Source organism: Dromiciops gliroides, chromosome 4 (genome assembly GCF_019393635.1).
Source record: "Dromiciops gliroides isolate mDroGli1 chromosome 4, mDroGli1.pri, whole genome shotgun sequence".
NCBI lineage: Eukaryota > Metazoa > Chordata > Mammalia > Microbiotheria > Microbiotheriidae > Dromiciops > Dromiciops gliroides.
The window spans coordinates 272443346-272457756 of record NC_057864.1 but is presented as its reverse complement, the minus strand read 5'-3'; the positions used below and the strand labels follow the sequence as shown (position 1 = coordinate 272457756).

At 40.6% G+C, this 14411-nt stretch overlaps 1 protein-coding gene across 7 annotated transcripts in view; it reads left to right on the top strand.

Annotated features, from left to right (window-relative positions):
* KLHL31 (kelch like family member 31) overlaps positions 1-14411 on the top strand; it is a 32931-nt gene that overhangs the window by 3615 nt on the left and 14905 nt on the right. For 2 of the 7 annotated variants that reach the window (XM_043963123.1, XM_043963122.1), the window contains one exon: positions 8638-8770. The exons of 4 other annotated variants lie outside the window; for them this stretch is intronic. The gene's annotated coding sequence lies outside the window, so the exon portion shown is untranslated. Of the gene's footprint in view, positions 1-8637; positions 8771-13887; positions 13977-14411 lie in introns of all 7 variants that reach the window. One more of the 7 variants, XM_043963126.1, reaches the window with a different exon arrangement.

Sequence of the window (14411 nt, the reverse complement as noted above, 5' to 3'; positions counted from 1 at the left end):
GGGGCAGCTAGGTGGCACAATGGATAGAGCACCGGCCCTGGAGTCAGGAGTACCTGAGTTCAAATCCGGCCTCAGACACTTAACACACACTTACTAGCTGTGTGACCCTGGGCAAGTCACTTAACCCCAATTGCCTCACTAAAAAAAAAAAAAAGGTTAGCAAAACACAAGTCCCTTCCCTTCATTGGGCCTCAGTTTCCTCACCTGTAAAATGATAGAGTTAGACTAGGTGGTCTCTCAGGTCCCTTCCAGCTCCTAAGTTGTTGGATCCTATTTTCCTCATAACAACTCTGTGATATCTATAATATGTCTATTATCATCACCATTTTATTTCTCTTAAAAATATCTGAAGTTCATGAATATTCAGCTGTTTTCTCCACTGGTACAAATAAAAACTTCTCCATGACTTAGTAGTGGATTTTCATGACCTGTTATAGCAAATAAAAAGATAGATAGTTAGATGGATGGATGGATGGATGGATAGATGGATGGATGGATGGATGGACAAATAAACAAATATGTTAAACAGACAGGTAAATGAATAAATGAACAGATAGCCAAATGGATAGACAGTTGAATGAGCAAATACATTAAACAAAAAGAAAGTAAATGAATAAATAAACAAGTAGAAAAATGGATGGATAGATAAATAAGCAAATACATTAAATAATCAGACAAGCAAATAAATAAACAAGTAGGTAGATAATGGATGGATGGATGAATAGATGGATAATCACTTTGAGACCTGCTTCACTGGAGTTGGGCTGGTCCTTTGATAAACATGTTACCAGTCATGGTGACATGGTAGTCTAAGCTTTTTAGGGGGGAGGGATGCAGGAGAGACTGCATTTCCTCCTTATCTTGCCCAGACTACTACTAGTGCAGCCCGAGATTCAATCCTACTACTGATCAGCACAGGAGTTTTAATCTGCTCTGTTTACTGCCTACACGGTTTCCCTGATCCTTGGCTGGTCTGATGGCCCCCACTCCCAGGGACTCATCTTTTTGGTGTTGGACTTAGTATGGAGACCTGCTCAGCTTTAGCCCTACTGCAGGTCAGAGCTCCCTAACTTTGGTGATCCACCAACTCCAGCCTCCCTAGCAGCAGAGACTACAAGTGGTTTTTTTTTTCCTTTTTGTTGTTTATTTGTTTGTTTGTTTGTTTTGGCAGGACAATGAGGGTTAAGTGACTTGCCCAGGGTCACACAGCTAGTAAGTGTCAACTGTCTGAGGCCAGATTTGAACTCAGGTCCTCCTGAATCCAGGGCCAGTGCTTTATCCACTGCACCACCTAGCTGCCCTCAGAGACTACAAGTGTTGGTCAGCAGCCCTGGCCTTTCTAAGCCTTTTTGTGCTGTGGACCTTCTCTTTAAACCTTGACAACTCTTAGGAGTTATATACATTAACTGCTTCTAGAAGAAATACTTCCTTTTCTTTATTTGTCTAAGGACAGACATCTTTGACATTTATAGAGCTCTTGTAGCCTCATATTCTGAGATCTGGATAAAAGGTTCATTTACCTTACCCACATCTTTCATGCTATTAAAGACTTTGGTGAAAGTCCTCTCACTTTCTAACTTTCCATATTCAAGAGACTAAATCTCTTTAAGTGAGTGGAGGAAACATTTCACCCCAAGGATAACTGGCTGTATCAAATTCCATCTAGCACACTGGTGTTAGCATAAATTCAGTAGCAGTGATTTATTTGGGGGAATTTCTTGGGAAAGGACAAGGAATTGTGGTCAGTAATCAAACCAAGTAATCAGATCAGTTTGACAGTATATGAAAAGTTATGCCCTTCACTGTGGTTTCTTATATATTGTGAAGCTAATAATTGAGACATAAATGTTAGCAACAAGGCCAAAATATCTATACGGCCCAGGTCTGTATGGTCTGTATGGGATTCTTGACCTTTTTTGTGTACCACAGACCCCCTTTGGCAAGCTGGTGAAACCTCGGCATCATTTCTCAGTCATACCTTTAATGTATAAAATAAAATAAATTATAGATTATAAGACAAATATACAAATATTATTAATGTTTAGGTAAATATAAATAATAGAAAATAAATTATAAAGGAAATCAGTTATACTAAAATATACTTATTTTAAATTTTTAAAAACAAGATCATGACTCCCACCCTCCAAATTGCCCACCCCCACCCCAACCCCAATCCAGCCAAAGTAAGAGCCCTAGATGTAGAGTGAATTTGGCCAGTGGGCTATGAAACAAAAATTGACCAGTTGAAATGATGTCTCTTCTACCCCATTCTGCCCAGTTTTTTATAGGATCATAGGGTTAGAGCTGAAAGGGCTCTTAGTGGTTATCTATTCCTACCCCCCTCATTATATGGATGAGGCCAGGCAATAGATTAGGTCCTTTAAAGCCAAAAACCAGCATTCTTTCCACTGAATCCACATGGTCTCCAACTCAATCCACATTTCCATCCAAAGAGTTTAGGCCCTATAAGAATTGGAGACTTTATGGAGTCCAGCCCTTTTATCTTAGAAGTTCATACCAGCTAAATCAGGGATCAAGGACTAATGCTGGAGTCTTTACCATACTCCTCCGACTACTTCAAGTGGTAAAGCAGATAAGGAAGAAAGTTCATATGGTCACAAACCTGTGAAGAAAAACACTTTGTGTGTGCAGGTATGGAATTGCCCTTTAACACAGAACTTTGTCCTGTACAAACCCTGTTCTGGTGGCCCAGCTAGGCATGACTTGGAGTTGCTACACAAGCAACTAGCAAGCCTTGATATACATCTTCAGGCAGCATCTACTGCCACTGTAGAGACTCTCCTTACCATGTTTTCTTCTGCCACTTTTGGAGATGTGTAATGAGTGTGGGCAGCTGGATGACACAGTGGATAGAATGCCAGGTCTTAGGTCAGGAAAACTCATCTTCCTGAGTTAAAATCTGGCCTTAGACACTTACTAGCTGTGTGACCCTAGGCAAGTCACTTCACCATTTGCCTCAGTTTCCTCATCTGTAAAATAAGCTGGAGAAGAAAATGGCAAACCACTCCAGTGTCTTTGCCAAGAAACCCCAAAGGGGTCATAAAGAATCAGAGAGCTATTAAATATCATAGGGTTTATTTTGCTATTTTAGCTAGAATTTAAATAGCACCTTAAGGTTTACAAAGCCCTTCACAAACATCATCTCATCTGATTATTACAACAACCCTGGAAGGCAGGTGCTATTACTATCCCCATTTTACAGATAGGAAACTAAGGTATTCAGAAGTGAAGTGACTTATCCAGACCTCTAGAACATGTCTGAGGTTAGATTTGAACTTGGGTCTTCCTTATTTCAGGTTCGAACCCTAGTCCAAACCCAGGTCTTTCCCTCCCCAAGTCCAGCACTCAAACTATTATGCCAGACTCCCTCTCAACCCTATAAACTTCAAAGCACTTACAATTTGTTTAAAGGAAAAATATTCATGGAAGCTTTAAAAACATCCCATTTGGTTTTGCATTCTTTCCCCATATCATTTTTTTGTTTGGTTGGTTGGTTTGTGTGTGTGTGTGTGTGTGTGTGTGTGTGTGTGTGTGTGTGTGTGTGTGTGTTTTTATGGGGTAATGAGGGTTAAGTGACTTGCCCAGGGTCACACAGCTAGTAAGTGTCAAGTATCTGAGGCCAGATTTGAACTCAGGTCCTTCTGAATCCAGGGCCAGTGCTTTATCTACTGCGCCACCTAGCTGCCCCCCCATATCATTTTTTATGTTCTTTGTCAGTTGTTGATGTTTGGGGTCTGAGGTTAAACATGGGGAGCACACTGCTGGAACCTTCCTGAAGGCAGAAGAGAATCCCAACCCTATTATGCTTTAGAAAATGGGCTTCTGGTCAAGGATAATCTGTCCCTTTAATTACCCTCCCCACCTTTTAAAGTTTTATTGATACTCAATGACTATATCATTTTCCAGTGTGCATACCATATGCCCTGCACTGATACCTCCCTCCTATTAAAGAAAAATACCAAACAAAAATGACCACAGCTAACAGTTGATTCAACATGCCTTTCTCATGGTAACCCAGCTCTCTACTCAGAGGAAGGAAGTGTGACAAATGAAAGGTTCAAGGGACATAGTTTCTGAGTAATTAATCATTGAATTAATTATTGCTAGTGGATAATTAATAAAAGGTCATTTGGCTGTCTCTCCTAAACTAAAGACTCTTCATAGAACCCATTCAATGCTTATATGCCATTGGAAGGGTGCATGTTCCTGAGGGTGCGAATCAACTCTGATTGGTTAACAAGTAATAAGAGAATGAATATTATAATGAGGTGGGTTTATTCTAATGAAGGGCTAGGGGATGGAACTGATCACTCAGCCTTGGTCAAAGAGACCCATACCACCCCATCTAAGGTAATCTAGAGCAGGGCTTCCTTCACTTTTTCCACTCTCATCCCCTTTTTGCCTGAGAAATTTTAACAGGACCCCAGGTATATAACTATATAAAATAGGAATACATAACCTTTTACTATTGCCAAATTTTTCATGACCCCCCCCCCCACAATCACTTGCCCACAGTTCAAGAAGCTAGGATTTAGACAAAAGAGGGAATACACTTCCACTTAGACCTGTTGGACTAAAACACAGTGGGCCAGAATCCATGAATTTACCTAAACTAAAATTTCTTTACCTTTTAATCAGATCTGAGTTTTCCCAATGGGCTGTGTCTACCCATATTATGAATAGCCCTGCCCTTCAAAAGCTGGCTGAATAATCTACAAGGGCTGATTTTTGAATGAGGAAATAGGAAGGGGAAAAACCTGAGTCTCAATTCAATCATTCATTATCAATATAAAAGATAAATAATCATTTCTTTCAGAAGTATATGTCATCTTCACTTCTATGGTTGCAACCAAAAGTGGTCATTGAAATTCATTTGAGTTTGTCTGCTTTTTAGTATTATTTTCACTTACATTATTGTAGTCATCACATATTTCCTTCCTTCCTTCCTTCCTTCCTTCCTTCCTTCCTTCCTTCCTTCCTTCCTTCCTTCCTTCCTTCCTTCCTTCCTTCCTTCCTTCCTTCCTTCCTTCCTTCCTTCCTTCCTTCCTTCTTTTCTTCCTTCCATAGGGAGCTCACTTCCTCCATCCAAACAGACCAACAACTTTTCTGTAACTTCTAGTCTGAGAGAGTGTCCTAGGCCATTGTGAAGCCCTGTAACTTGTCTAGAATCACAAAGCCAGGATGATCAAAAGATAGGGTCTTTTTACTTTAAAAAGGTGCAAAAGGTATATGGGATCTTGCCTGAGATCAGAGGAGTTTCCAAAGTCCAGTGAACTGGGGCCACTGTCTTGGACTGCATGCTTTGGGAAGCTTGAGTTACAGCTGGTCAGTAACTCAAGGAGGAGGCCAGCTGGTGCTTAAAAAAAAATGAAGCTGATATGCATGCATATAATCAGTCCATAAAACCCAGTGACCTCACTTGTGCTAAGCAAGGAAGTACCCCTCTCTTCTTCTTTTTTTCTTTTTTCTTTCCTTTTTTTTCTTTTGAGAGGCAATGGGGGTTAAGTGACTTGTCCAGGGTCACACAGCTAGTAAGTGTTAAGTGTCTGAGGCCAGCTTTGAACTCGGGTCCTCATGAATCCAGGGCCAGTGCTTTATCCACTGTGCCACCTAGCTGCTCCCCCTCTCTTCTTTCATACACATTCCTTGGGCTGCCCTTCTTCAACTACTTTTCCCTTTCAAAACGGCTGTTGGTATTCACTTTAGTCTGATTTCATCCATATACAGATGTTGGGGAGTTATGTGTATATGTGGAGGGGTGGAGAAGGGCAGGGAGGGCAGGGCTGTATCCCCCAGGCATGGACTTGTTTAAGGTAACTAGACAAACTGCAAGCTAACTAGTCCTACCTGTCCTCTATGGACGGAGGCCTCAGGATTTGTTTTGACCAGAATGCCTGATCCTTCAGGTGAACAGGGAGTCACCACTGCGAATGTGGGATACCGGATACCTAGCAACAGCTACCGTTTACCCTGGCCTACTGACAGGCCCTTTGGTTTCCTTGGCCTGCTGACTGAATGAATTGAGCAAGGCCATGGGATGGGGACAGGGGGAGTATTAAGATGACAGAGGTAATAGGAGGTAAGGAAGGGAAAGGAAGGGTATGTAGGGTGCAGGGGTGGGGGTAGAGAATGGTGCAGAAAAGCAGAGAAAGCTGTAACAACCATCCAAGAACTAAAATATGCATCAGGGCTCAATGCAGGAAATTTTGTACTTCGTGGGGCAAAAAGAGTTGTAGGGTATATGATAATGATAATGATAACGACTAGAGAAGAGACCATCTCTCTTTCCCTACAAATGTCATCAACAAGTTAAGGGAGGGGCACCTAGGTGGTGCAGTGGATAAAGCACCAGCCCTGGATTCAGGAGGACCTGAGTTCAAATCAGGCCACAGAGACTTGACACTTGCTACCTGTGTGATCCTGGGCAAGTCACTTAACCCTCATTGCCCTGCAATAAAAAAAGAGAGAGAGAGTGAACCTATATTGTTTGTAGAAGCCTCCGTCTTTCATCGAGTGAGAAGAGAGATGAATAGATGAGAGAACCCAAATACATCTGTGCCTACCAACAGGAAGCCAGGAGGTTGTTACAGTTGACTAGTCCTGGGATCTTGTGGTTGATCCTGGTAGAGATGGAATGGACTAATTAATGGGTGTATCTGGGATACTGGGCCATCTAATAAACTAGCTTACATGCTCTAATTGCAAGAATTCTATCCATTTCTCTCTCTAGGATTGGCCTTAAACAAAGCTGGTGTTTTGACACTTGAAGTAGACAATTGAATAGAAATAATCATAATAGCTAACATTTATGTAGCACTTACTGTGTGCCAGGCACAACAACTCTGGGAGGTAGGTGCTATTATTATCCCCATTTTATAGATGAAGAAACTGAGGCAGGCAGAGTAACTTCTTGCCCAGTAAGTAAGTATGCAAATAAGCAAGCAAGTATGCAAGTAAGTAAGCAAGTAAGCAAGCAAGCAAGCAAACAAACAAGTAAGTATGCAAGTAAGCAAGCAAGTAAGTGACTTGCCCAGGGTTGCACAGCTCAGAAGTGTCTGAGGCTGAATATGAACTCAGGTCTGCCTGACTCCAGTTCTGGCACTCTATCTACTACACACCAAGCCCTAAAAGCCCTAAAATATCTTCCTACCAGCCACCATGTTAAAGATCCTTTGCAACAAGTCACTTATAAATTCACGCATCAAAAGAGATTTCAACAGTTGATTTATCTGAAGGCATAAATAAAATAACCATTAACTCCTTAGTCTGGATTAGTTTATCAAATTAGCCAACCCAAATTCTAGAAGGATCCTGAGGGAAGGAACATAGGGCTGATACTTTCTGATTGGGGGGAAAGGGTGAGGTAGGGTTGGGAGTGTGGGTTCCCTCCTAAGAAGAGGAGTCTAGGATGTAATGTTTCAGCAGGGATTCTTGGGCAGTTGTTGCTGTTTTTGGTGGTGGTGGTGGTGGTGTTCTTTGCCCTTCATTCTTGAAGAGGACCAATGAGGGTGATGTTTGTGAACTGGATTTAAGTGAGGCAGAGCTACCCAGAGTTGTAAGCCTCGATCTCTCCTCCAGAGTCACAGAAGTCCAATGACAAGACAAAGGTCAAGACAAGTGGTGATGGCTGAGGATAGGGTAGGTGACCTTGGCCTTTCTAAATGAAGGTCTTTCCCAGGTCTCAGTTTGTCTAAGGTCACACCTGGCCTGTCAGGTGGCAGCACAAAGAGTGGATGCTAATGAGGACAGCAGAGCCCTCCAAGAAGGATAGAAGGGTGCCAAAGACCAACTTTTCCTCTTGTACAATCTTGCCTGGATTAGCTCTTTCTTGTTCTCATGTAATCCATCCTCTGCTGCCCCTTAAGACCGATCAGTGATTGTTTTTTTGGTCATGCGCCTCATCAATTAAAGATTCTTGACTGTACAACTCCAACATGCATATGTTTGATCACTTATAAATTACATGCATATAATGTGCTAATAATTATGTCCATTATAAGACATGCAAAAATAGACATTTTAAAAGGGCAAGCTAAAACCAAAATAATAATTGATCTTAGAGTCCATCAGGAGCCACTAGAGTTTATTGAGTTGGGAAGTTAAATGGACAGATGTGCACTTTAAGAAAATCACTTTTTTGGGGGGGCGGGGCAATTGGGGTTAAGTGACTTGCCCAGGGTCACACAGCTAGTAAGTGTTAAGTGTCTGAGGCCAGATTTGAACTCAGATCTTCCTGAATCCAGGGCCAGTGCTCTATCCACTGCGCCACCTAGCTGCCCCAAGAAAATCACTTTTGCAGCAATTAGGAAGATCGATTAGTGGGGGGGTGGGGAATGAGGAAGAGGAAAAGAGGCCAAATGGGAGGCTATTGCACTGGTTTAGGTGACAGATGATAAAGGCTTGAACTAGGATGGTAATTGTGTGGGTACAGGGTAGTAGATGGATACAAGAGGTGTTGTGAAGGTAGAACTGGCAAGATTTGGCAATTGATAAGATGATAATAATTAAGATTTGTGTAGCACTTTTATGGTTTGCAAAGCACTTTACCCATAGTATCTCCTTTGATCTTTACCATAACACTGTGAGGTAGTTACAATTATTATCCCTATTTTATAGAGGAGGAAACTGAGAGTGACAAAAGTTAAGTGACTGACCCAGGGTGATACAAGTAATGTCTCAGGTAAAATTTGAACTCAAGACTTTCAGACTCCAGCTCTAGCACTCTGGCCCTCTACCATCTAGCTATAAGGTAAGAGAAAATGAGCAATTAAAAAGGACAGCAAGGGTTCAAAAATGTAGATGAGTGTAAGACTTTTGATGACCTCTATAAGTAACAGGAGAGTTTGGAAGAAGGGTGGGTTATGGAGGAAAGTGTGACCTGTCTTCCTACTCTCCAATGAGTTGTACAAATCTCCCTTGGAATAAGGGCTTAACCTCAAGGCCCATTCCCCATCCCTACTTTCAGGACCACTAGTCTGTGCGATCAAATTCAGACTCCTCAGTCCATTATTCAAAACCATCCATTAACTGGACCCACATTAGCACTTTAAACACTTATTGCTCCTGTCAATGGAAAGAACACTGGATTTCCCATGAAAAGTTCTGGGCTGTAATGCAGACCCTGCCTCTTGCTACCTATCAAAGTAATTTAATTAATTTCTACCTCAGTTTCTTCAGTTGTAAAACAAGGGAACTGGACTAGCTAGCCTCAAAAGTTCTTTCCATCTCTAAATCTATAATCTTGGGACTCTACTAGTTCAAACCCATAACTTCTCAGCCTTCATCATCTGCAAAATTAGACTTAAGATGGTCTCTAATCTTTCTATAAACCTGTACTATGAAATACTGTATTTTCTTCAAGGTTTTATATATCTTCTATAAAGACTTCCTATCCCAAGACCTCACCCATATGATATTTCCCTTACTTTCATTTCCATCATCAGTGCATTTTTATCAGTATGTATCAATATATCATGAAGTAGAATAGTACAGATAGCAGGGCTTGACCGTGGAGAAAAGAAGACCTGGTTTCCAATCTTGTCACACTTATGAACTGTGTGGCCACGAGACACTTAACCTGTCTCAACCTCAATTTCCTTATCTAGGTTGTTGTTCAGTCATGTGTGACTCTTCCTGACCTCATTTGGGTTTTTTGTTGTTGTTTTTGTTTCTGATTTGTTTTTTTTTTTTTTGGCAAAGATACTGGAGTGATTTGCTATTTCCTTCTCCAGTTTATTTGACATATGAGGAAACTGAGGCAAACAGGGTTACAGGACTTTCCTGGGGTCACACAGCTAGTAAGTGTCTGAGGCCTGATTTGAAATCAGGAAGATGAGTCTTTTTGACTGCAGGCCCAGCACTCCATCCACTGTGCCACCTACCTGCCTTCCTCATCTATAAAATGGGACTAATAACATCCCTTATCTCTCAGGAGATTGTGAGGATCTAATGAGAGAATTAGGAATTTTGCCTTGCAAACCTTAAAGCATTATATAAATGAAAGCTAGTATAGCTATCATTATTAGTTTGCACCACATCATCTTATATTCTCTTACCTCACAATTAGGGTGAATATATTTTCTAAAACAAAAATCAGAACACATCCTCTGAAAAAGGATCATTGTTTTACAGAGCTGTGGAGTTGTCCTGGCCAATCAGGGACATATGATTACAAGATTTATACTGTTTTCAAGTGGTTTTCTAAATGTAGACCTCGTCTCCCACTCATTTTACAGAAGAAGAAACTGATACCAGAAAGGTTTAATGACTAACCTAAGGTCACACAGGTTTTACCTGGCAGAGCTAAGATTTGAACTGAGGTGCTCTTATTCCAAACCCAGCATTCTTTCCATTGTCCCACACTAGGTCATCTGACTCATCTCCTGTATCCCATTGCCTCACTATTCCCACTCTTTAGGTCTTTACCCCTCCCATCTTTTTAGGACACCTCAAAACACAAACACAAGTAATCATACAATTTTCCCTTCTGTTCACCTAGACAGAAAAGGTATATGGGCACTCAGGAAAACAAGGGCAATCAGGACTTTGAAAAATGGGGAGAGAGAGAGAACAAAAGTTGAAGCACCATCCTTTCCACTTCCTCTCATTTCACATAGAGCTTATGGGGAACAAAACTGAGAGACTTTAGAACTACTTTCAGTCATTCCATAATGGAATGAAATCCAAGTTCTCCCAATAAAGAACTGGAATTCACCTCCAGCCCTGGTGATTACAATAGTCATAACCTAGAACAATGACTAGGATATCTGGAATTACAAATTCTGCCTTGTGCTGCCCAAGTTAAAAAGTGTAGGACCTCAATTTTAGGGACCAGGTGTGAGATCTCTGGGAACATGAATGAAAAACCTGCAGTGTCTCCTCTGTATGAAAAGGCCTTTTAGAAAGGCTGGGTTCAGAGGGCACTTATTTCATTGGTTTGTAGGATCTTAAATTTAGAGTTGGAGAGGACTTTAAAGGTCACCTAGCCCCGCCTTTTTTTAACATAGGGCTTCTGAAAACTTTTAAAATAACATTTTGTTTTATCTAATTATACGTAAAGACAATTTTTGAAATTTGTTTTCTTTTTAAGCTTTGAGTTCCAATTCTATCCCTCCCTCCCTCTCTTTCACTCTCTGAGATGGTAAGCAATCTGATATAGGTTATACACGTACATGTAAACAATCTGATGTAGGTTATACATGTAATATGTTACACATATATCTAAAACATATTTCCATATTAGTTATTTTATGGAAAGGAAGGAAGAAAAGAAAGAAGGAAGGAAGGAAGAAAGGAAGAAGGGAAATAAGAAAGGAGGGAGGAGTGCGGAGGGAGGGATGGAGGGAGGGGGAGAGAGAGAAAAAGAGAAAAAGAGAGAAAGAAAGGAAGGGAGGAAGGAAGGAGGGCAGGAAGGAAGCAAGCAAGTTTTGGTCTCTATTCAGATGTCATCCGTTCTTTCTCAGGAGGCAGATAGTATTTTTCATCAGGAGTCCTTTAGAATTATCTTGAATCATTTTATTGCAAGAATTCAATGTCCTTTTTTATAGATTAGGAAATTAACTATGTTAAAATAAAATTTTAGAATAAAAATAAATAATAAATGAGTTAGCAGGCTTAATTCCTATTGTGTTTGCATAGGAAGGTCATTTGTGTCTAGCTTTTAAGCCAATAGTAAAATAATACTCATGGTTAGCATTTATATACCACTTTAAGGTTTATAACGTGCTTTATAAGTTAGCTCATTTGATCTTCCCAACAATCCTGTGAAGTAAATGCTATTACTACCCCTATTATACAATTAAGGGAAATGAGGCTGAAAGAGATTAGTATGTTGCCAAAGGTCAGGCAGCTAGTAAGTATCTGGGGAAGAATTTGAACTCAATTCTTCCTGACTTCTAGTCTAGCATTCTATCCTCTGCACCACCTAGCTGCATCTAAGTGGGTCTTGGTGCAATAGAATGTAGCTGGAATTCATTTTTAAAGCAGATTTTCTACTATATTTCTTTGAAAAACATTTAGATTAACTTAGTAACACTTTTTCAAAACATTGAGTATCAAATGCAATGAAATTCTGCTGCAGTCTTTCCCAACAAAGGATGCAACTGATTTTTAAATTACAATATTCATTGTTCCTGACTGTATGATTTGTGGTGATCTCTGTAGTCACAGGCAAGTTTGGAAAAGGGGTGGGTGATGGGGGAAGATGTGACAGGTCTTCTTACCCTCCGATAAGTTGGGCACTCCTCCCTTCAAGTAAGGCCCTGGCTTCAAAACCCATTCCCCTCATACCCTCAGACAATTAGTTAATGTGACTTTTTAATATAAATAATAAAGGACCTCACCAAGTCTGGTGGCTCATGACTCTAATTCCTGCTGCTGGAGAGGCTGTGGCTGATGGATCGTTTGAGCTTGGGAGTTCTAAGCTACAATAGGACTTGAAGTCCATCACGTGTCTGAACTAAGTGCAGGACCAATATGGTGAGCCCCTGGGAGCAGAGGGCCACCAGGTACCTAAAGAGGGGTAGTGAACCGGCTCAGGTCAGAAACTGAGCAAGTTAAAACTTCCCTGATTATCAGTAGTGGGATCAAGCCAGTGAAGGGCCATTGCATTTCCCAGATTGGGTGAGATTAGGAGCCCAAGTCTCAAAAAAAAAAAAAAAAAAAAAGGGAAAAAACCCACTTAAATGCATATTCTAAAAATGAGAGGGATCTAATAACATTATAGTTGTTTTATGGATAAATTGATCATGGGGAGGGAAATTGCCCCTATATTATATTACAATTTTTATTAACACTCATTTTTAGAAATATCAAAAGATCATATATTTTAGAGTTAGACCTTAGAGATCATCTGGTTTAATACTCTTATTTTACAGATGAAGAAACTGAACACCAGAGAGAGAGAGAGAGAGAGAGAGAGAGAGAGAGAGAGAGAGAGAGAGAGAGAGAGAGAGAGAGAGAGAGAATGATTTATCCTAGGTAGAAAAGGAATTCTGATTCCAAAGTCAGTGATTTTTCTATCACTCCTCAAAATTCAAAATTTCTTTAGTAATATCCTAAATACAATGTCCAGTGGAGTATACCAGGGATGTGTGGCTCTAGGCTGTTTAACATTTTTATCGGGTTGGAGGTTGGATGGCACAAGTATCAGATTTGTACAAGACACAAAGCTTGAGGGGAGGTGGGGAATGTGAGGGGAGCAGCTGGTATGGGTAGCTAACACAATGAATGTCAAAGCCAGGAACAGGAATGGAAAAGCATTTATCCAGCTAGACTGCTGAGCTAAATCTACTAAAAATGAAATTTAAAGGGATAAATTTGTCACAGTTGGGTTCAAAAAATAGACTTAAAAAATACAAAATAGTGGAGGCAAGGCTAGATAATAGTTTATCTGAAAATTATCTGAGTTTTTTAGTAGATTATAAGCTCAAAATGAATCAGTATGAATAGTCCCCCCAAAGTTACTATGAACTTGGAAGCTCCCAGAAATAAGGTGGTGACTTTACCCACTTCATCATTTTACCCAGTCAGACCACGTCCCTAGTGTTGTGTTCAATTCTAGGAGCCACAGGCAAAGAATGTTTATAAACTGGAGAACACCCAAAGGATGGCAACCAGAATTGGGAAGGGCCTCAATTCTTGCCATATGAAGATTAGTTGAGGGAAATGGGAGTGTTTGACCTAGAGGGGAAAGGGCTAGGGGAATACAATAGCTACGTTCCCTTATTTGAAGGACTGCTGTGTGAAAGAAGGATGATTCCTGTTTCGTTTGGTACCAGTGGACAGAGATAGGAAAAATCCATCAACATTACAAAGATACAAATTTAGGCTTCGTAATGGAAAAAAAAATTTCCTTAATGATTCAAGATGCCCCAAAGTAGAAGAGGCTGCCTTGAAGTAGTGAGTTCCCCCTCATCCTATGTCTTCACTCAAGAGCTGGATCTATCATTTAATAGGTATTGTAATGGCGATTACTTTTGGGATAAGGGTGGGCATGGATGAACATTGAGGTCTCTTTCAGTTCTATAATTCTGTATTTCAAAGGGGGCAGCTAGGTGGTACAGTGGCTAGAGTGCCAAGACTGGAATCAGGGAGACCTGAGTTTAAACCCAGCTTCAGACCCATTTGAGCTGCGTGACCCTGGGCAAGTCACTTAACTTCTGTTTGACTCAGTTTCCTCATCTGTAAAATGGGGGTAATAATAGCACCTACCTACAAAACTTATTGTGAAGATCCAATAGGATAATAATTGTAAAGCATAAGCACGATATAAATGTTAGCTGTTATGATCACAGAATTTTAGTCCTGAGAGATCATAGCAATTATCTAGTCCCATTGTGGCCAACACAGGGCCAAAAGCTGCTCCATTGACCTTGAAAGATGGTTTTCAT